We start from the raw sequence: 25,005 nt of genomic DNA, 5'->3' as shown, positions 1-25,005 counted from the left end.
TGAGAAGTATGGAGAAAGAATAATATTTTAAATGTTAACTGAATATTGTAAAAAGAATGTGGGAAATGTTTGGCTTTATTCTCATTAAAGCATTAGACTCTAAAAATACTTTTTAGGTTTAAAACGGTCATTGTATACGAACTTATGAATCACATTCTCTAGAATTTATTCTTGTCTTAGAATTTTTTTTATTACCTATGTCACCATTCTATAGGTAAAATATGAATATCTAGAATACTATAGAAGTGAATTACTTACCACAAATGAATGTCTGACCTTCGTATTAGCTGTTTGTTACTGATCTGATAATGTGTTTACTACTGATCATGGGCGGTTTTAATATAATATTATTATAAAATTTATTTTTTATATATTCATATTTATTACACATACCATAATTATCTCGTTCAAATTAAATATAAGTATCTACACAGAAAAACTTAAAACTAAATGGTATACAAATTAAACATCTCAATATATATATATCATATATATATAATAATATCTAAGAATATTACATGAATTGTATTTGGTAAACCATACTGCTGATTTGTTTATATGCAAAATATGGATCACATAAAAATTTTTAAAGGCTCGTAAATATTAAAAAAAATATATACAAATTTGAAGGACACATTATTGCTTTAAGTATTTTTCCTTTGATACATCTGAATCCGATGCTATTATCCGATGAAGATAAAACCCAAAACCAAAACCCGCCCTATTTTTTACTAGGTACTATTCCTTTTTCGCATTATTTTTAATATTGGTGATCACTATAAAACACTATAAAATATACTCAAGTAATGAAGTATCAAGCAAGGTTTAAACCTTTGGATGTGACATAAAGCTTAAAGTGTTTTAAAAAATCAGGGTTGAACTAAAATATAATTTTTGACTAAAGACTAAAATATAATTTATGAGTATTGAAAAGCAAAACGACTCAATATTGGCTTCAAGTAGGCGATTATTGTTCACATTTCATTTACGCTACTAAAAAGTATTTATACATATGTAACTTAACTAAAGTTGGGTTACATAAGTTGCATTAAGGCGATAAATACCACAGAACTTACAGAATAATGTAGTAGACGTTACGGTAAAAACATATTATTATGGTCACAATCGTAATTCATATTAAATTATATAAAAAGTTTCCGTATTTACAGGAATAGTTAGCTCGCAAGAATTACACAAAATTATGTTCCTACATTACATTAAAAGTAAGCATTACCGAAAGTAATTAAGATAATACATATTCCAATCAATTACTATTAATTAATAAGCTTCATGTTAAGGTGGTTCTTCAGACTAACGTTTTGCCCGGGCACAAAGTGCATATATTGCCGTATAAATATGTATGCGCTCTGTGCTAAGGTAAAACGTCAAATCTGTATATTTAACTGGTGTCAACCAGTTGACAGTCGCTCGCTGAAGTGTGTTCTCTTCTTTGTCACCAGAACTACGTCATTTATTTCGTAAAAGGACAAACAAGTGCATGTGCACAGCATATAGGTATGTTTGATAAAGGACAGTAAATATTTTTTTTATGCTGTATATGATTGAGTAAGCGTATTCTGTGTGTAAGTCCGGAAGTTATGACCGCGTAGTGCTCGTAATGCGAAAAATGTAAATTGTGTATTATCAAAAATATGGAATAATTGACTTTATTAATTTATAGTGTAATGAATTTATGATAACTTATTATTATTTTACAATTTTATTATGCTTAAAATTATTATTTATAATTTAGAGTATAGATTATTTGATGATTGTATTTGTTAAATATGTTTTACTCGATGTAAGTAAGTCGATTGACTCGATACCAACATTCACGAACAAAATGACGAGTCGTCTTGAGACGATCAAAAAGAAGCGGGGGGCATTCGGACCGATCCGCTTGACCAAGACGGACGTTAAATTGTAAGCTGTGTGGTTGTTTAAGGATAAGAAGTGTTGGAAATATACTTAGTTATTGTTGTAACAAAGCAGGCGTTTATTATTATACACCGAGAATCGAATAGAGAGAATTCATCGCATTTCAGAAGCGGGACAAGACCCAATCTAAGGTGCGTACAAGTGTTTTATACGACTATTAAGGTTATTTCTATAAATGATTAGAAATCGAACGCCCCACGTGTGCTTCAGCTGCTAGAGGCTATGTATGCCTATCGAGCCATGTGTGCTTAGTAGTTAGAGGTTATGTGTGCCTACAATAGGAAGCCAAGTGTGCTTTAGCTACTAGAGGCTATGTATGCCTACCGAGCCATGTGTGCTTAGTCGTTAGAGGTTATGTGTGCCTACAATAGAAAGCCAAGTGTGCTTCAGATACTAGAGGCTATGTATGCCTACCGAGCCATGTGTGCTTAGTCGTTAGAGGTTATGTGTGCCTACAATAGGAAGCCAAGTGTGCTTCAGCTGCTAGAGGCTATGTATGCCTATCGAGCCATGTGTGCTCAGTCGTTAGAGGTTATGTGTGCCTACAATAGGAAGCCAAGTGTGCTTTAGATACTCGAGGCTATGTATGCCTCCTGATCTGTGAGCGTGTAGTAAGTTAGAGTAGAGGTCATGTGTACCTAGAAGAAGCAAAACTAAAAAAATAAGAAGCTAAGTATGCCTATAAAATGTATCCCTTAGAGCGTGTCAACGTTAACGAAATCATTATTGTATTTTGTTTTCAGTCAAGGATTAATTTCAAATAAATGAAGTTTATTTCTTTAAATACTTAATTTTGAAATGTTTAAAAAAAAAACATATATCTTTATAGTTTTAGTACGTCTAGGCAATGAATTGATATACTAACTTAATAAAATGATATTTTATTTTTGAGGTATGGATACTGATGAAGCGATGACTCCCGAAGGCTCGCCTTCTCGTAATGATGAATTTCAGAGAAAGCGTTCACGGTCTTCCTCCAAGGCAGCAGCTAAGTCTAAGAGAGGCAAAAAGCGATCAAAGAAGAAACGCAAAGAGTCTTCCAGCTCCTCCTCCTCCAACAGTGAGTCACCCCGTAGTTCACGGTGTGCAAGTAAGAGACGATCCAAGGAAAAAGGTAGTTGGTCTACTGAACAGGTACTGGATATATTTAATACCCTTCAAGGGCATAAGTGCAAGACAAGTAATTTAAATAATAATCTTCTCAATAATGTAATACCAGAATTGATCCGTCAAGTAAAACTCAGAATATCGACTGTTGGGTTAGGAAAGTAAATGAATGTGCTTTAATCTATGAATGGGACGAGAAGCAGACCATACATTTTGCTCTGCAGAAACTGTCTGGCTTGGCAAAGAAGTGGTTCGAAGCCCTTCCTAGCGTTGTTTTCAATTGGTCAGAGTGGTAGGACAAACTTACAAGAGCTTTCCCAAATGAGAAAAATTATGGTCGGCTTCACGAAGAAATGTTATCTCGCAGTACTCGTAGTAACGAAAGTTTACGTGAGTACTTCTACGATAAGTTAACGTTGTTGAACAGATGTGAAATAAGAGGCAAAAAGGCCGTCGATTGTATTATCCACGGAATACTAGATACATCTATTAGAAGCAGTGCACAGGCACTGACTTGTAGCGAACCGGAAGACTTGTTGAATTTTCTAAGCTCCCAACGTCCTATGTTAGAAAACAAAACATTCAATAGGAAACGTAGCGATAATACGATAGTTCGAACGGGTAACACTGCATCATCCTCAGGCGAAAGTTTGTTAACTTGTTTCAATTGCCGCTCAAAGGGACACCCTTACCTTCGATGCCCTAAACCTCTTACGAAATGTGTAAAATGCCATCGGGTAGGCCACAACAGCGATAATTGTAAACTAGAGCCGTTGATCTTGCGAAATGAGCCTAAACAAACGGATAACCAGGATAGAAAAACTTTAACTATATCTACGCTCAATAACAACAGCGACAAATTTTACAAAACGGTTAAGGTAAACGATAAGTCTTTAACTGCATTTATTGATTTCGGCAGTGACTGTAGTTTAATCAGGGAATCTGATGCTCAAAGTCTGAATTTAACTAAAAACTCAACGGAGTTGTCAGTAATCAAAGGGTTCGGGAACTCTAAAGTATTTCCAGTATATAGGACCAACGTCGATTTGAAATTAGATGAAGTTGAGGTACTGGTGGTTAGCAATCATTTCCTTCAGTCGGCTTTACTTATTGGTCAAAATGTTACTGAACTTCCTTGTGTTACAGTATTTAAGAATAGTCGTCAGTTAACTTTTTACCAGAGCCCTGATATCGATACCATACCAGAGCCGGTAAAATGTTTGAAGTTAAATCTTGATAACGATACCGACATTTCATTATCACGGTTAGTTGAAGCTACCGCATCTGACGCTGACTTCTGTGGAGATATTTATATTGAAGGTTATTGTAATGGTGAGCCTAGGAAAGAGCATTATTTGCACCAGGGAATTTATAGGGTTGTTGATGGAAAGTGCTATTTGCCCGTGACAAATTTATCTGGTCAAAATCTCACATTATCCCAGAAATGCCCTATTGCTAAAGGAACTTGTTTTGTTGAAAAAGATAGTACCTATGTAAATAAAGTAACCAAAAATAATTCGGAATATGAGCCTTTACTAATATCTGACATAAATGTTGGTCCCCAAGTTAACAAAGAGGCATTAGTTAGACTTCATTCGCTTTTACTCAATTATCGAGATTGCTTTGCATTTAATTTAGGAGAAATAGGTTGTATCAGCTCAACTAAAATGAAAATAGACTTATTGGATGACAAACCTGTAGTTTACCGACCGTATAAATTATGTTTTTCGGAAAGAGGTCAGGTTAAGGAGATAATAAATGACTTGTTGCAAAATGATATTATACAAGAGTCTAATTCAAATTATGCCAGTCCTATTTTATTGGTAAGGAAGAAAACAGGAGAACAGCGCTTATGCGTTGATTATAGGGCTCTCAATAGTAAAACGAGGAAGGATTGTTTCCCTTTGCCGATAATCCTTGATCAATTAACTAACCTTAGTGGCAATAGATTCTTTACATCGTTAGATCTGATTTCTGGGTAATAAACGTGATGAGTTAGCGTTGGCTTATTTGGATGACATTCTTGTGCCATCGGTTACCCTGGAGGAGGGATTTGAGAGGTTAGAGAATGTTTTGAAATTGTTACGGCAAAATGGGCTCACTTTAAAATTATCTAAATGCCGATTCTTCAATAATACCCTGGACTATTTAGGCTATGAGATTTCTGCAGAAGGCATACGTCCTAACGAAAGTAAGATTCTAGCTGTTAAAGAGTTTCCTGTTCCTCAGAACGTACATGAAGTCCGTCAGTTTTTGGGACTAGCAGGATATTTTAGAAAATTTATCAAAAGTTTCGGTGAGATAGCCAGGCCTCTTACCAACTTACTCAAGAAGGGTAATGTTTTTAAATGGACAGATAAAGAATTTCATTCGTTTAATACCTTAAAAGATAAGTTAATTGACCGACCAGTTTTAGCTCTATACAATCCTAATTTTGAAACTGAGTTGCATACGGATGCAAGTTCTCTAGGCGTGGGTGGGATATTGATGCAATGGCAGCTGGAGTCGCGTGCTCTCAAGCCAATTGCTTACTATAGCCGGCAAACCACCCCGGAAGAGCGTCACTTGCACTCTTATGAACTCGAGACCCTTGCAATTGTTTGTTCGTTAAAGAAATTTAGGGTATATTTGTTGGGGATTGAGTTCAAAATTGTAACAGACTGTAACGCTATTCGAACTACATTAACGAAACGCGATTTAATACCCCGAATAGCTATGTGGTGGTTTTTAATAAGTGAGTTCAATTTTAGTATAGAATACCGACCAGGCATCCGCATGACTCATGTGGACGCACTGAGCCGTAACACAAAATTAAAACCCGAGGTTATCGATAACTCTGCAGTTACAGTCTACAGTATCGACACTGATAACTGGCTCTTGACTTTACAAATGTCAGATCCTGAGATATCCCGAATATATAAAATTCTTAAGCCTGAGTGTGATGAAGAAGCTAAAGATATTATGAGAAACTATTTAATTAAGAACAGTAGAGTATATAGGAGAGTTGATGATAGGCTCTGTTTAGTAATTCCTCGCAGTGCTCGATGGCAAATATGTAAATCTAACCACGATGACGCAGGTCATCTAGGAATATCAAAGACTACCGAGAAGGTTCAATCTGTTTTCTGGTTTCCTAAGTTACGTAGATTTGTAAAAAAGTATGTTAAGTCTTGTATTAAGTGTGCTTATAATAAGGATAATACGTCTCGACATAAGAATGGTCAGTTGTATCCGATAGAGAAGGTTAACATCCCGTTCCACACCATTCACATTGACCACTTGGGTCCATTTGTCAAAAGCAAGAAAGGCAATGTTTACATTATCACCATAGTGGATGGATTTACCAAGTATTTGTTTGTAAGAGCTGTTAAGGATACAAAGACTAAAACAACTGTTAAAGTATTACAAAATATTTTTTATGACTTCGGTTTACCATCCCGAATTATATCAGATCGAGGTACCTCTTTTACTTCAGCAGCTTTTAAATATTTTTGTGATACCCATGGTATTAAACATGTTTTGAATGCTGTTGCGTGTCCCAGAGCCAACGGCCAAGCCGAAAGATATAACCAAACGATATTAAATTCACTTGCAAAGTATTCTGACGGTGAGGACGAACGGAACTGGGACATGTGTGTAGGAAAAATTCAGTGGGGAATTAATAATGCAACAAACTCCACCACTCAAAAGACAGCTACGGAAGCATTATTTGGAACCAGATTGAAAGATAGCCTAAGTAATATGTTAGATATAAATAACGAGCCTAATTCAAACCTTACAGAAGTGAGGCAAGAAGTTCGTACAAATTGAGTCTAGTCAAATTAAACAAAAACATAACTACGATCAAAACAGAGTTCCTGCCCCGACTTATAAAGTAGGGGATTTAATTAAAATAACTAGAACTAATTTTAGTAATAAAGTAAATAAAAATAGTACTAAGTTAATGTCAAAATTTATAGGCCCCTTCAAAATAGCAAAAGTTTTGGGCAATGATAGGTATAAAATTGTCGAAATACCTGGCTTTAGTAAACGCAAAAATAAATTCGATAGTGTGGTTGCGGTAGACAGGATTTGCCCGTGGATCAATATAAATGTGTCCGAACATAATGATAATTTAGATGCAGTAGCTAGCAGCAGTAGTACGTCTGATAGCGAAAGTAACAAAAGTGACAAATAAACTATCACACAATCAATCTGAATCCAAATAATAGCCGAATGTAATGATTGTAATAATGATGTAAATGTAATGAATTTATGATAAAAACCAAATGTATAGATAGGTTACAATTAGTTCACATGAAACTAAAATATTTTGTTAGTGTACTTATTTGAATTTATAAAACCTTCCCATGATTATATACCGTGCGTCAGGAGATCGCACGTAGTCGGACGGCCGAATGTAATGAATTTATGATAACTTATTATTATTTTACAATTTTATTATGCTTAAAATTATTATTTATAATTTAGAGTATAGATTATTTGATGATTGTATTTGTTAAATATGTTTTACTCGATGTAAGTAAGTCGATTGACTCGATACCAACATTCACGAACAAAATGACGAGTCGTCTTGAGACGATCAAAAAGAAGCGGGGGGCATTCGGACCGATCCGCTTGACCAAGACGGACGTTAAATTGTAAGCTGTGTGGTTGTTTAAGGATAAGAAGTGTTGGAAATATACTTAGTTATTGTTGTAACAAAGCAGGCGTTTATTATTATACACCGAGAATCGAATAGAGAGAATTCATCGCAATAGCATTAGAGTTTACAAATACTTTGTATGAAAAGGAACTTTTCACCGTAATAAAAGTTTTAAGTCGAGTTCTCTGTAACCCACTCTTGTGTAAATACATTTTTTGAGTAACCTTTATTACCATTCTGTAGTTGGTGTAAAAGTATGAATAGTCCATCTGCTATATAATTAAATTACTTACCACAAAATATGAATTTTTTACCTTCATATTTGCTATTTGTTAGTGGATTGTGTACACTACTAATCAAAGGAGATTGTGGTAAAATATTATATTATAGAAGGTATAGCTTATTTAAAAGTTACACATACATTGTTTTTTAACTAAAATATAATTTTTCTACATAGAAAACTTAAAACCTAATCGGTATACCAATTTACCATCTCAAAAATATATCAACTTAATTATATAAAAAGGTGTCATATTAGCAAAGGCGATTACATAATACACAATAAGTGAAAAGGATCGTAAATATTCAAAAAAATCAACTTGGAGAACATAATTTTGCTTACGGGATTTTTTATTAATACATCTGAATCCGACACTATTACCCCATGAAGATAAAGAGGACTTTTGGATTCGACGATACACAAATAGTCCAATACCAAAACCCACTCTATCTTTTATAAGGTACTTTTACTTGTAGGTATTCTATTCTATACTTTACAATATCCTGAAGTAATGAAATATCAAGCCCAATGGTTGTTCAAAGCCAAAATCCCAAACGTTGGATGTAACATAAAGCTTAAAGTATTTAAAAAAATCAGGGTTAACCGAATTATGAACCAGAAATTACGAAATCACTGGGACTCGCTAAATGTGTGAATAGATTTTTTAACTTAAGGAGTACCAGATCGGAACATATACCTTTCGAAACTAATACCCAATTGCTACTTTTGAAGCATAAAAATGTAAAATATTTAAAACGCATTCCACTTTTTAGAACATAGTTTCATTTAAGAAGAAACAAGTAGGAATTGAGTGTATTCTCTCAGGGTGCACTCTGCGCAGCACAAACTTTGAAAAGTCGAATTCGATTATTTTGATAGTAGAAACACGTGGATATGTACAAATAAAAACACTATGTTACCATAACGCCACTACGGTTTTTACACTAACAAAAACTAACTTGGCTTATTTAAGGGTTTACAAAATATAAATGACACTTATGTTATCGGAACGATGATGTTAAAATACAATTTATAAGTGTTGTAAAGCTAAAAGGCTCAATATTGGCTTCAAGTAGGCGATGATTGGTCACATTTCGTTGACACATCTAATTATTTAACAAAATATTTATAAACTGTAACTTAACTAAAGTAAGGTTACATAACTCGCATTGAGGCGAAAAATTACCGTAAAACTGAAGTAAAGAATTAATGTGGAAGACATTACGGTAAACATATATTTTTAACGTAACCTATGGACAGTCCACGTTCGTCAACTTTGGCATTAAAGACAAAATATAAAACTTTTCATGGCAAAGACTATCATACTAAACACTTTTCATAATCTCAAGTATCAGATACATGCAAAGTTTGCACGCAAGAATTCGACATTCGTCATTAACGAAAATACTTAAGACCATACATATAATGGCGGTAATATTATATATCATATAATTTATTAATAAATAAGCTTCCAGTTGAGATGGTTCTTCAGACTAACGTTTTGCCTGGGCTCAGTGTGCTTGCGTATTAACAGCATGAACGCTGGGCTAAGGTAAAACGTCAAATCTGTATATTTAACTTGTGTCAACCAGTGGACAGTTGCTGGTTAAAGTCTGTTTTTCTTCTTCGTCATCGTGTTCACGCCATTTTTTTCTTAAAGGGACAAACAAGGGCATGCAAATGGTTTACGTAAAATATAAAATTATTGTACAGCAGCAATATATGCTTGATAAAGGTCTGAAATAAAAAAATCCATGCTATATATGATTGAGTCATACCGGATATTGTGTGTAAGTGTGGAAGTTATGACTACCAGTAATATAGAAAAAATATAACAAATGTACATTGTGTGTGTCATATCAGTGCTGTGCGACGCATGTTAGAGGAAGATAGCAGTGACCTTTCAGCAGATACGGGTAAGCCTAGGCATTAAGTAGTCCAGTTAAAAAAATATTACACAAACATTTAGGCGTCTGAAGCTTTGTAGCAGATGAATTCCCCATACTTTACCGAGGACCAGAAACACCTTTGCATGGCCTGGTGTCGCCAAATGTTAGATAAGTACAACGGCGTTGACTCAAATTCTCTATTTGACATCGTCACAGGAGATGAAAGCTAAAGCTAGCTTAACTAAAAAACAATCAACTCAGTGGTTGTTTACTTTCGAGGATCGGCCAAGGTAAATAAAGAAAGAATTAAAGGAAAAAAGATAATTGCCTCATTCTTTGGTCGGAAAGGTCATTTCGCGACAGTTGTGCTAGAAGATAGAAGGACAGTTATACCAGACTGGTATGGTAATCACTCTTTGCCTGTTGTCTTGGATAAAGTTCGACAGAATGCTCCTTCACCACGATAATGCTTTAGTGCACTCCGCAAACTGTTGAATATTTGACTATGGTAGGTGTAAAGATAATAAGTCATCCGCCATACAGTCTTGGCCTGCCGCCCTAAGATTTTCATTTATTCCCAGGAACTAAAGGTAAAATTAGATGTATTCGCTTTACGAGCACTATAGACGCGGGAAAGCGTACGGAAATGCCATAGAAGGGAACCCTAAGGAAGAGTGGACACAAAGCTTTTCTCAGTGGTTTCACCAAATACGACGTGTAGAGAGGAACGGAGATTACTTCGAAAAGCAATAAAAGTATTAGCAACTAACTACATTAAGCAGTTTTTTATTTTATAAAAAAATTCAGTGTTACCTGGGTATGCATTAAACATTACGAATACTTTGCACGTTTGAAAATATACCTTTTATTATATACGTCTTCTTTAATCACATTTTTTTGATGTAAATTCAAATGTTAGAAATTATTTTGACTAACTTATGTCACCATTCTGTAGTGAGTGTAAAGGATTAAAAGTTACAACGTAGTTTTACACATACAGTAACTATCTCCTTTAAATTAAATATTTATATAGAAAAACTCAAAAACTAAACGTTGTACAATTTTTATATCTTAAAATATATCCACTTAATTTTATATACAAAGGTTTCATATTAACAAAGATAATTGAATTGGTAAAAAAGGTACATGAATTGGCCTTGGACCTTAGACCTTTCTGCAGACATTTGTTTTTGTGAAAATCTTTAAACACGTGTACATTTTTTGAGGATCGTAAATATTTAAAATTTGCTCACATGACACATTTTTGCTTACATGATTTTTCTCTTATTATATCTGATTCCAAAACGAAGTTCCTAAATAAAGTTTGTATAATGGCTTACGATTTATCGGTACAGGTTCTTATTCTATACTTATTGATAGAAAACGATGAATTAATATGTCCGAAGAATTACTTGATTAAACATCCCGTAAATTAAATAGAATTTAAGGAATTACAATAGGAGTGGAGTGAGCCTGTTGTTCCATCAACTCCGGCTTAACATAAGCTTGCGGCGATTATATTCAGGAAAATCACTATTTCAAATTGGAAATACGACGTAAATTTTCAATACAGAACGCGGATGTGACAAATAGAAAACTTATTCATAGCAATGGTGACGTAAACACATTTTACTTCATTATATATTTTAACCGTAATGTGGAAGCCTCTAGTTCAGTTTTGCGGTATTTTTGGCTCAAAGCGTTATAAGAATTTTCTATCACGTGATCCTGCTATCAAGATAAATCTAATACGACTTTTTCGAAGTTTGCTGCGCAAAGTTCATCCTGAGAGGATACACTCAATTCCTGCTTCTTTTTTTAAAATAAAATTGTGACTTGAGAAGTGAAGTGCTTTTTCGATATACTCTTTGAAAATAACTCAAAATAAATAAGTAATAAATAACTGTTGTTCAGAAAATCTAAAGCCTAAAGCTTTTATAAGTACAAGAAAGATAATTAAATTCGTTTTAGTCATTTTTTTCAAATTACTACTACTATTATTATAAAATGGTAATTTACATACACCTTTCTGATGAGAATGTTTGTGTAAATCATAAATCACTTATTATTTTTTTGAAAATCGTAAATACTTAAAGCATCATTTGATACATCTCATTTGATCGTTGATACATCTGAATCCGACGCTATTCGACGTCCAATACCAAAATCCGCCGCAATCCGTATATTTTACTAGGTACTCCTTTGAATATAATAGGCTATATATATATATAAAAATGTACCAACTTAAAAAAAACTTAAAAAAAAATACTTAATAATGTACCGAAGTAATGAATCAAGCACATTGGTTTAAAATCTTAGTATGGGACAAGCTTGATATAACAATCAGGGCTGAACGAGTTTTGAATGTGAAAGAAATCACTGGGACTCGCTAAATGACTGAATAGTTTATTGAAAATTGGCTTTTGTGAAGATATACCGAAACTGTTCCTTTTAAATATTTAGATAATAGTTTAGAAAAATTCAATTCTTAGCGCATAACAATGTTTATTAAAATTGAAAAACCGTAACTTTTTAATCGGAAAAATTCCAGAAATTAGAACTAAGGAATTGATCGTATAAATTTATCTGGCTGCTAATCTTTGCATATTTTATGTTTTAAATAAAAAACATAATTTAAATGTAAAGGACGTATTATACGAGGCAAAGCTTTGCAAAGCTTGGAGAAAACATTTAGTTAAAAAAAAACTGACCCTTTTACAAAAACTTGGAATCTCAGTAATAATAAAAAAAGTAGCTAAAACCCATTACGATGTCAAAGTATTTGCTTACCTTCGTGACCGATTTATAGTTGGAAGCAATAAACTGTTTGTCTTACCTGAAACAAGAAAGTAATATTAAAATCTTTCATAACCTGACTGATACGGAAGATACTCCTTTCCCCAAATAAAAAGTACGACTGTTTCTTTGTGTATAATGAAGTGTTTGGCTTGGAACGGAACAGGAACGCATACGAGAATCATACTTTACACTAAATATCGAAAATTTTGGTATAGATTTGAACTAAGATAAATTATTCGTGAGGTGATTTAATAGTACTTTTAATATAAAGAGCAGCATGAATCTTCTAATGTAAAACATGTACATTAATAACTCTGTTGAATATATACCCTGAATAATGAACTTTTGCGAAATACGATATGCGCAGAAATGCAATGTTTAATGAAATGACAATTCCGCAGAAATCCTTGAATTCATTGACGTCACGATTCTACATAACTTATACTACATTTATCTAAGTTTCCTAGCAGATGGCACCATCTATCGTGCTTTTTATAAATTGAATTAATGCCATCTGGCGCGTATGGTAAACGTTTTGTTAAACATGAAAAAAGATTTAAGTTAAATGGAAGTTATATTATATATATACAAATTAATTAATATTTGCTTAGTACTCTAGACTTAGTTTAAATGCGTGCAACTACTATCAGATAGTCTACCTAGAATTCTCGGAACTTGTGACAGCACCAAATTTTATTGCTGTGTTAAGCTTTCACAGTAGTAAAATATCTTATATCATCAATGCCTCGGAATGGTTTTTGTTTTTTGTTTTTTGTATTTCTTCATTTTAACTAAATACATTCTTTGTATAAAAATAAATTAAATATATTATACGTATGTTGTACAGTATACAATTTTACACATAAATAACAATTAATCCAAGAAGGTAGCACTATGATAGCAAAAATGCGGAAGTCACAAAATATGCGGTTAAAATAGGTTTTATATATTAGACAATTAATAAATGAATACAAATAGTTTATATACAAGCGTGGAAGAGACTCCAAATCAGATAACATAAAAAAGCGTCATCTTTCAATAACCCAGTGAGCATGAAGTCTTGTACTGAGTGAATACTGTGTGTGTTTTTAGACGTAGAGTAATTACACTGTTTTTCGATAATTCTTTAAGTGTCACCTAGATGGCGTGACACTATACACGAACTAAGTTTCGTTGACTAAAAGCTCACAGCTACGAATGCGTAACATAACAGTAGATGGCAGTAACTTTCAGTATAGTCAAACCGGAAAGCTCAGATAAGAATTTACATTAAGATGCGCTAGGTGGCAGTTATACCTTGGTAGTTTAATAAAATTGTCCTACCTCCAGTATGGAGAGGCACGAGTTGAAGTTTTAAAAACGTACTTAACCACAGATAATATTTATTTACTTAATGATTGATTGTATATCATAATATTTAGTACATTTTAATTGTTCACGTTCACAACACTTAAGCAAATATAATCATTAAAAAAACAGCTTTATATGGCAAATAAGCTATAAAAGAGCCACATTTGTTAAAAGAGATAGATATAACAGTTATAATTATCGCGAATACATATGTCGAAAGCTGGCATCAGTCAAAACAGGTCAAAACTCTACTTATGAGTTTAGCGAGATAGAGAGTAGCTATATAGAGAACTCACCCTCCGCCAGCTGCTAATATCATCTGCATCTTGAAGTATCACCAGAAACACAATTACATTCCCAAAAACATTTAGTCATTTGTTACTCATCAAATCAGTTCAATTTTAAACACAGTATTGCACTATCAACATAAATATCAGGATCCACTAAACAAAGGTTTTTAAATAAAATCAATGTAACGACTATATAGAAAATTATGCAACGTATACTTTTATATATTAAAAAGTTAGATATTGTATTTTTCGAAAATTAAACGCCTGAATTCTTACATTTAATTGACTCCTAGAGCGGCGTAAACGAAGCAGTGTGAAACAAAGATTTGTTGTTCGTTTCAGTTGTACGTTTCAGGCCCATATGTATCAACACACAAAATAATGACTAAACTAGCTAGTGAGCGCCTACCCTTATCATCACTATTTACCCTATGACTGTGATTGTGTAAACATACCATACACATATTAATTTTGTATATACAAGGCTTTAAATTAATTTCAGTTTGAGGCCAAAATAGCTCTGCGGTCTAGGTAAATTTTAATTAATCAAAAGTGTACCGTACAAAGTCGAAGTAAATGTAAATTCTTTTGAACGGATTCATATTGTAAAAGTTAAAAAAATCTATACAATGTATTTTTATAAGAGAATTAGGATCTGTTTCACAATGTATGAAATAAGTAACAAAGCAACACAAATTATTTGAAAGATAAAAGTTCCGAATAAGAAACTTCGCGTTTCATGACGAATAGCGCTATCTGACAGTCGTGAAACGCAACAAACACTAGTTTATCCTACCAATAAGTAATAAATAGCTTATTTGGAACTTATCCGGACATTGTCAAACAGGCCTTTAGTCACCGATTGTCGACGAATTTCAACGGCACTCGACTTACTTCTAAGCCTTACCGGTATCCATACGATGTTTTCCTTCACTGTACGAGCAAGTAATTAATGCGCTCTAGCCAGGGTTTGAATCTATGACCTCAAGGATGAGAGTCACACTCACAAGCCACTAGGCCAATACAGCTGTCATTAAATATAAGCAACCCTTGTATTTAGGACCGGGAATCGTGAGTAACGGTAATCTCCCGTATGTAAAACGTATTAGACTTTGGTAACGTGAGACAGATCGACTTTATTTTATTAACGTTGCGTTTCAACATTTAAACATCGATTACATGTCTGATTTCGTATGCATATTATTACTATTGTTTGGCTTTTTTTAATTATTAATAAAATATTGCAAATAAATTAGTGGTCATGGGATTTGTCAACCGTAATGTTCATAACTTAGTATAACAATTAATAATATTCTTTGTATTTGTTTTTTTAAGCTTAGAGCATTGAACATTAATTTTAAAGTTAAAATGCTTTGGTCGCAGCGGACTATAACAATATCCGTGAAATCAAATATGTAAGTTATAATTCATATTTATAGAGTTTAAAGCAAATTAATTTAATAACTCTGTGAAACGAAACAGGTGTCCATTCCATTCCATTCAAATCATAGATTTAATCATTCTTGAAAGCGATTGATAAATTTGACAATAGTGATTAAATATTTCATTATAGCTTCATAAACGATCCATATGAGGCTATAATTACACGTGTGAGCCCATTTATTTGCGATCATTGATAATACCAAAGCTTGTTATTGTTCAATAGTGCATTGAGTGATAGAAAAATATACATGAACCGTTTTCAAAGCACAAATGGTTAGTACTATTACTACTAGCATTACGTCTTATAAGTCACATTACTTGGTAATTTTAGCGAAATTTCGAAGCAGTGTTGGCATCGAATCCTCTGGCTCTGAGGTCGTAGGTTCGATCCCCGGCCGTGCAATAAAATATGATAATATTGTATGCGCCTTCAATATAAATACGAATTATGAAATTAATGCTTTAAAAATTAATAAAAACCAAGTCTGACCTAAGAAAAACGAATGCACAACTAGTAATATAGTAAGACGGAAAATGCATTGCAAGTACTGTTCCGCCCGTGCATTTTCAAGGGAAAATAATTTGTATCGGATTAGATATAAAAGTCATATTGCATTAACATATAATTTAAATAAAAGGATACACAAGTAATGAGCCGCCTATTAGTCGAGACTTTTTGGCGCCGTTGAACTGAATCAGTATAAATAATATGGATGCAATAGGTTTTGGTACCGATTACAAGATTAAAGGATTGTAAAGGACTACATAAGGCTTATTTAATGTAATATTGTTTAATGTGCTACTCTTAAAGCCGGTTAGATTATCTGATATCTAATCTGCATCTTCTATGTTTATTACAATGTATATATATATCCATACAAAATATCTATTAAACAAATAAAATTGATATTTTCTTTTAAAAAAATGTAACCATTTCATCAGTATTTTCTTATGACGATGAAATAGTAAACAAAATGCGCATTATCTCGAACAATATTAAATTCACGATGGCGATAGAGCCCTTAAGGCTAGTAGCTAATAGTGGGTTAAAGCTCTCGACAGTAAATCTTACTAATAGTTTCCATTTCATAGATTTACACCCGCCCTTCATAACCTGCCAATTAGTGAATAAAATGGCATCATTTATTTATAATGCCTTTAGGACGTCATCAAGTCGTCTATAATCGTTGATAATTTATTATCTTTGTATGATCATTTTAATTTGGCGGCTTCGATTTTTAATCTTAGAACGTGACGGAATACCAACAAGCTTAAACATAAGTGATACGTAGCGTGTCAATTTGATATCTTCGTGATTGTAAACCTACATAATACAGCATGCAACCTATCACATACATATGAATAGTTATAAGAAGTGATAGATTTCTCTCTATGATTTAGTATATTCTCTTAACATTTTGAAATCCACTTTGGGTGGAGTAGATAAAGCGTTATTATGCAAAGATCTGATAACATACAACAGCGTTGCGTGAACTGAGGCTATTCGATAGCTTACACTTTGAAATATTTAGTATGAGCTTTTTTAATTTATTGTGTGTCCTCAATCTAAATAATGAAAATACAACAATATATACAAAAAGAGTACATGACGGCTCCAGCTCCTACTCAATAGCAGAAAATAATTAACCAGATAAAGAATCAAGTTGAGGCGATGATTTAAGAGAAGATCATCGACATCGGAATTTTGGTATGACCCACATGAGAAACGAAGAGAAACTGAATCAGGTTAATATGAAGAAACACTTGGTACAGAAATACACAGGTGATTGGGGAGGGCGAAAAATGGACACTGTTTTCGATGACGACACTAATTAATTTACCATGTCTGAATAAAAGCTGTATATAAACAAGTAACTATATCACTATGACGAGTTTTCAGTGGTTACCGGTTAAATAAATGCTATCAGAGCTTTTTATATGAATAATTAGAAAGCGTCTTATGATAAATTATGTTTGGAAGTTATGTTATGAATGTATAAACATGAAATTTAACTGATAGTATTATTGGATATACAGTATTGGAAGCTGCTCATTAATCCAAATATTCACATCATGGTAAACAAGAAAGGGGGTATTTTCTATATGTAAGAAAGAAGAAAACGTTCACTGGTTGATCATAGGAATATTACTCAACATACAGCTTGAAGCTGGGATATATATGTATAGCTATTAGTGAACTGCTATTTCCATGTGTTATAATAAAAATTGCTCTATTAAGAGAGTTCATAAGCTTATCGGAGACTTAATAAAAATTTGGCCGAAATAATGGTACATGAAACGTGTTGAGCGACAAGACAATAACAATTGTATAAAAAATCTAAACTGTATTCAACATCTATAATATACTTATATCTAATTTAAACATTTCATTTGTGAGTCCTCTACAAATAAAATAGCGAGCGATGAATTGTATAGGGAGCATGGTTACTTTATGAGCTGCGTGACAAAGTTATATGATATGGGTTCGAGTTCAAATCCGCTTTCCAATGAAGCCGGTGTGGCTATTGTCAAAAATCACGATACAATTCTTTGTAGCACTCATGAAATGTATCGATTCGGATATTAATTCACCCACCAATATATATATATAAAGTCCTTTGAACCTCATTGGACAAAATGAGATATATAAAGTCCCTGGACACTATGGCAGGGGAGTAGAGTAAAAATGTATATAAAAAAAAGAACCTCATTGGACGGACCCCCCCCCTCCCCCAAGTGGCAAATCTTTTGTTTCTAGTAAATGTCTAGACAATAACGGTATTGACATACGGGAAATATATTTGCACTTGCACATTCGTAAGCACATATGGAAGTCATTCACAGTCTCAAGACACTTTCTTTTGCGCACTAGCGAACCGTGGAATCGACTCTCAGCCCTGAACTATTCAAAGTTAGTACTCTTCACAGAAAGGCCTGCAACGCACCTTCCAAATAAGGTGTCAATGGACTGCGACGTCCCTATATGGGCGTCCCGTAGGCTCGAATGCCCCCCTATGACATAAAAATATATTGCGTATATAGAAAACAATCATTTATGCACAGCCAGACTTGAGAGACAATACACAAAAGTAATTAATAAATAAATTATTTTTATAAACTCTTTTATGGGTTTGGAATTGCATTAAAAATAATAAGCCTTTTAAAAAAATATTTTATTCATTAAAATTTTATATGACAGTTAAAAACTGCTAATAAATTATTTCTCAATAATTATAAGGACGTTACAACAGTTAATAAGTTATGGCCTTGGTTTTCTGCACCACTTCACTTTGTTTTACCCACTTACCACACTAATACCACACCCTATCTGTGATCTTTTTATTTTCATTCATAATAAAAATCCTCCATGGCAAATCATGTGCATTTCATCGATATCGTTCAAATCTATGTAGCTAAAACCTTGGGTTTTTTAGTATCAGCCGTGTTCTATTCTCAAACTACAACAGAACTATTTTGGGCATTAAACTGCTTTAATATGCTTGACCAAAAGCCAGAATATATGAAACAGTGGTCTGTCTATAAAAGCGTAGTATGACATTCTATATTAGTTTGCTTCATCACAAATATTCTATTTTACACCAGCGCCTATTTAATCGACCTCCACATAAAGAGGTCAATTAAAACGGTGTATGACGCTTCTATCTAAATATTTCAAGTAAAATAGTTTTATGCTGTGATAATTAAAAACTAATGTAAACCATTCATAGAAAATACAAATGTGGCCAAAATAACTTTTTCTTTAAAATAGAACTTTGTTTGAAATAAACCCAAAGAAAACGTTTCTTTAGTACTGCATTCAAATAAAAAATCCTACGTGGATTCAGTATGTAATTATAAGTCTCCGCTAGTGGTGGAGACTTATATTTTAAATAGACTTATAATTTACAATTTTTATTTTTATTTTCATAGTGACGAAATAAAATACGAATATGTAACGAAATAACCATTCCAGTTAAAACTTACCCTGCAATCAGTAAACCTTTGATCATTTCTGTCATATAAAATTCACTTACTGATCGTTTTCAAATGGTTATTTATTATTAAAAGATAATTCAATGCCGCTACTGATTCTATACTTAATTCCACAAGCTTTGATTATTGATTTTGTCAGAGTTAATAATATCCATTATGACGCTTGGCTAATTATTAGTACGGATTTTCATCCTATTCTAGAACCTGTAGCTCGAGTGTGGTTGCTTCGTTACGTTCAATGGTACGTTTCTTAATCAGCATCTGAGGGTCTTTACAAAAAGGACAAAAGAACTGCTTATTGCAAATTAACTAGATACATTATACATACTACCTTTTTAATCAGCTTTTGTTCTTTTTCAGTTAAAAACGAAAACATGTACAGTTTCAAAATTCTTAATAATTTTTCCTTAATTTGTCAAACTCATGGCAAATGAAGTGGTTAAAGACTTTTCGTAGAACTTGTACTTATATTTCCGACTTGGATGATGGAATTTAGGAAATTGAGAGTGACCATAATATTTATCATAGATCCATAATTTAAAGTGCTTGAAAATATTGATCATAGTAATCATTATTTTATTGAAAAGAGAATTTAAACCAGCCGTTGCAGCTACGACATGTATTTTGAATATGAACGTTTAATAAATCTTGTGGCATTCAATGTTTTTCGCTTATAGCATATCTTTCCTCTTGATTAAGTCACAATGCTGAATTTCTTGTTCAAGCTTACCACTCCGAATTTTTCTTCTATATTATGTTATAGACATTGCATTATTAGAAATAATATTTCTATAATATTTATCCTTTTAGATGTTAATTTGGTAAATGTATATGTAATATAAATAATAAGGTTATGTATATAAGTCTAGATTATTACTTTCATTTTTTGGTTTTTAATTTGTTTATGAAAATTCTTTGTAAGTTATGTTGTTGTATTTTTAATTTTAAATAAAAAAAATAACAAGTGTGTGTTTCTTTTTGAAGTGACAAGTACAAACGGTCGTGAAATTGCTTTGAACTTTGAATTTCAATCACAAGAAAACATTCAGACCAACATACAATGATTCTGATTGTACAAACATTCAGGTGTTGTCGAAACTTCATATAAAATACACCTTAACACAAAGATGGATATTCACCCTCAATTCTCAATTTAAACTTTTTCGTTATTTATTTTTGAGACAAGCCCATATTATGTTAGTATATTTTAAGACGAAAATAATATGCATTACTGATATATGTGAGCAGTATCGGCCCAATACCATGAGGCTTTTTCTGCTAATTTGTGCATTTAACTATAAAACATTTCGCTCAGTGAAGCAAAACATCGTGAGGAAAGCCTGTGTCAGACTAACAAGGCTGATCACCTACTTGTCTGTTATGAAAATGAATAACAAAACCGATTACGCCCAAGACCTTAGCGCTATTGCTTTAAATATAATTATAATGTTAATACTCAATCACAAAAATTATAAGTATAAAAATTGTGCAATTATTAAAAGTGAAAGCGAACCTGGTGGTTTTTTTTTTATTATTTTCATCGTATCATATTTTCTTAGTTAGATAGTCTTCTTAGTTGTTAACTGGTCATTCAAGAAACTATTACAATTATATTAAAATATTTAAAAACATTTATTTTTAATTGAACGTATGTTTATTATTCTGTTAATAAAACGTTATACTTTACTGTGTCCTTTTAATTAAGCCCCCGGGTTGAAAGTGTCAGTACATTGAAAATACAATAATAATAAAATAATATATCTTACTGACGTACAGGTGACGTGAAAATGTTTTAATAAAAAAAAATCATTGCAAGAAATGCTTTTTATAGGTTCGTTCAGGGATGACTATATCGCAGCCCATGGATACCCATTTTTGTGGGTGCATTAAGGTGGTGTACCAGACGTTAAGAAGGAAGAGACTCTCTAAAATATGGCGAGGGGGCCGATGGCTGACCATGTGTCATACTCGTGAATTAGTGCTACTTGTGGTGACTGGTCGTACTGTATATGTTAACGTAATGTATATTTCTTTTTTGATGTTCGTAAGTGTACATTATGTTGCCTACATGAATAAATGTTTTTTTAATTTGAATTTGAGTATGCTGTGTATTTAAACAATCGGTAAAAGAAGTGTGAGGAATATCAATACAGAAAAATATAGTAAAACATACGGTCCAGGTGGCACCTGAAATCTGCTCATAATTATCAGAGTACCCACATACACAACATTAGGTACTTACCCTCACTTTTACACCATCACAAAACACATCCAAATTAGGTATCACTTAGTTAAATGTATTGAATAATTATTATTTCTTTGTTTCCTTTTGCAAATTGTGGAAATGATGGAACCATTTTGTAGTTAAATATATTATGTGTTCCATCTCTGGCTATATTTTCAGCATAACTAGTTATTATCTATAATATACATTAGCTGTAGGATTACTAAATAAATAAATTGGAAGTCTTATCTTCCGGGGGAGTCGATTCCATACTTAACTAGTACGCAAAATGTATTCAGAATTAATCAAGCCGATCAGTAATATATTCAATATTGGAACATTGACAGTTTGTGATCGTTCCTCGCTTATAAATATCGAGAAAATTAGACCATTTAACGAGAAAATCAGCTAGTTAAAATACTATAATAGGTTAAAAATAACACCAAAAACAAATGATTGGTCAACCATGTGGGCGTTAATAATTTACACTTGTTATTATGACGGGGGGAAATTGCAGGAACAGCTTTTAACCCGTTTAACCGAACCTAAACAACAAAAAACACACAACTACGCAATTAAGTTCGAAAAAACTTAGCGCAGATGAAGTCGCGGTATTTGTTTAAGGTCAAAATGGTCCGTTAAATAATCTTACGATTGGTTAATGCTGAAGTTAAATATTTATTTAAACAGGGAATGTAATGTGTGTTAGCTTCTGCTTTAAGGATTAAATTATTTTAATATCTATCGAGTGTTAGTTTAGAATCAAAAACTCATAAAACTGTTCAAAAACACTGTCTTTACTAGACTAGATCATTGTTATTATTGTGATTAATATTTATTGTAAAATAAAAAAATAGGCCTATTTATGTGATTATTAAAAATTTCCTTTTTGTTGATTTCGTATCTGGCATTTTTTAAATCAGTGTCCGGAAAATAAGCTTGGCTCAGCTACAACTTTAACAAGTGAAATACATTTAAGTCGATGGAATATTTTTCGTCGTGGAAAATAAAGTTGCAGCGTTAATTGACAATTGATACGTTTGAAAGTAAAAACGTTTCGTTAATTGTTCGCAACGGCAATTCAAACAATTCTAAAATAAAATGTAAATAATAAAACATTCAGTAAATAATTTGTTAAAATGCAATTTTTAAATATTAATTTCTTTTTTATACGTAAACAAAATATATTCGTAGTAACAATCGCAAAAGACCGCAAGAAATTTAAATTTAAACTTACACTGCAACTCATGAAACAGTGAGGACACTAACTTTTATTAGTTTTTTAATCGCGATTTCAGTTTATATGGTGAATTGTACACGACCGTCTAACCCGGTGCTGATTGTAACACTGAGTTATAAAGTCTTGCACTGAGTGTCATCTTATTTGGAACCACGCATGCGCTAAGCGTCTCGGGGGACTAAGAACCCAATTTATTTAATTTAATTTCGAAAGTGACCATTTACATTATATTGTTGACCTTCTTTAGTCATACGTCCTGTCATTTTAGCATAATAGTATTAGTTTTATCTATGTAATTAGAATGTTTTGTTGATGTGAACATTTAGTACATTATGTTGGACAACACTGAGTATTTAAGCTTAGAGAATTTAAATTTTGCAAAGAAAGACTTTCTTTGTGAAAGTAATAATCATTTATAATAAAATGAGATTGCTACTAGACCGTATTAATAAATATTATATTTGTATTATTATTTTTATATATTATTGTAATATTAGTATAGAATTTCTGGTGGCTGCGAAGAAATTATTTGGTCTCACAAACCTTGTTTTAAATTACAATCACTTATTTATATCTGATTATGACCATGTGTAGTTTTAGTTAGAGAAAGTAACAATTTGGTCTTAGTTATAAATTTATCCTCTCTTACCTAAATGATCAAAATACGCGCGAAAGTGCCATCTACTAAACTGCCCACACTACTATTCCAACGGAGCTAAGTAATTTCTTGACATTAAGATTACTCCACACTCTAAACCATGTCATGGATTCAACGTTTCTTCATCTACAGTAATTTCCTCCAGAATACTAGTTCTTGTTTTTAATGTATGCCAGATAAGGTCATAATAAACTAAGACAAATCCATTCAGCTCGCAAACACAATTTCTTATGAGTATAATAGTCAACAGTATGCTTTAAAAAAGAGACTAAAGAAAGAAAATTTACAGAAAAAAATGCACTTTCCGTAGATAACCTGCATCTAATACCAAACGGTATCTCCTATATCCTATGTCTATCTATGTAACAACTATCAATCAGCATATCTAGTACCTTTGCTGTCACAGTTCTTACTACAATATGTTACAAGAACCGGTTTTCATATAGAAGGTACCGGTTATTTATACAAAATGTAAAAAATAAAGATGAACCCATGGACAAGTGCGCGACCGAATGCAACAGGTGTTCGAAGCTAAGACCATGATCAATCAAAAGCATCACCGTACGAGCCAGAGTTTAAAGCGCACATGACAATAAAAATCACCGCGATGCAATGGGTGAAATGGTGCAATTGGGCAATGGAATTTTGTTGATGCACCACTTGAGTTGCTAGTAGCTTAAACGTGTAAGCTACTAGCAACACTGCTCTTACATAATATTGCTCCGGCGAATAAATGATATATAAAAAAAATATTGCACTAATGAATAACTAAATAATTGAGCGGCGTAGATTTATGGACCTTTCGTATATGGCAAATGCCGACGATTTTTTTTTCAGTTTTGAGATAAAATGGTTTCCTTGCAATATATTTTTCGCTTAAAATTCGATTACATAGAAGGTAAAACCATTTTTGTACAATGAGAAATTCATTTTTATCGTTATAGGTAAATTTTGTAGGCTAAACTGCTAAATAATTCATGTTATATATTCACAATATTTGTTAATATAATGTATAAGATTTGCTCAGCTCTTTTATGGCAGACTTTATAGTTACTTCCATAACCATTTCTGTTTTTATTTTCAACTATATTTTGTTTCTTTTTAATTGACCGTAACATTCCATTCTCTCTCACACACGCCTTTTGCGTA

At 32.6% G+C, this 25,005-nt stretch overlaps 1 protein-coding gene and 1 long non-coding RNA gene across 2 annotated transcripts in view; one reads left to right on the top strand and one right to left on the bottom strand.

Annotated features, from left to right (window-relative positions):
• The window catches only part of LOC111003351 (potassium voltage-gated channel protein Shaker), a 194,914-nt gene that overhangs the window by 120,320 nt on the left and 49,589 nt on the right, over window positions 1–25,005 (bottom strand). The gene's annotated exons all lie outside the window — the stretch shown is intronic.
• Window positions 1,707–3,507, top strand: LOC123690542. The gene is made up of 2 exons (XR_006751168.1): window positions 1,707–2,069; window positions 2,831–3,507. It is a non-coding gene; the product is annotated as an uncharacterized LOC123690542 (long non-coding RNA).

The sequence above is a fragment of the Pieris rapae genome, chromosome Z (genome assembly GCF_905147795.1).
Source record: "Pieris rapae chromosome Z, ilPieRapa1.1, whole genome shotgun sequence".
Classification (NCBI taxonomy): domain Eukaryota; kingdom Metazoa; phylum Arthropoda; class Insecta; order Lepidoptera; family Pieridae; genus Pieris; species Pieris rapae.
The sequence above is the reverse complement of the archived record's forward strand: the minus strand, read 5'-3'. Positions and strand labels throughout refer to the sequence as shown.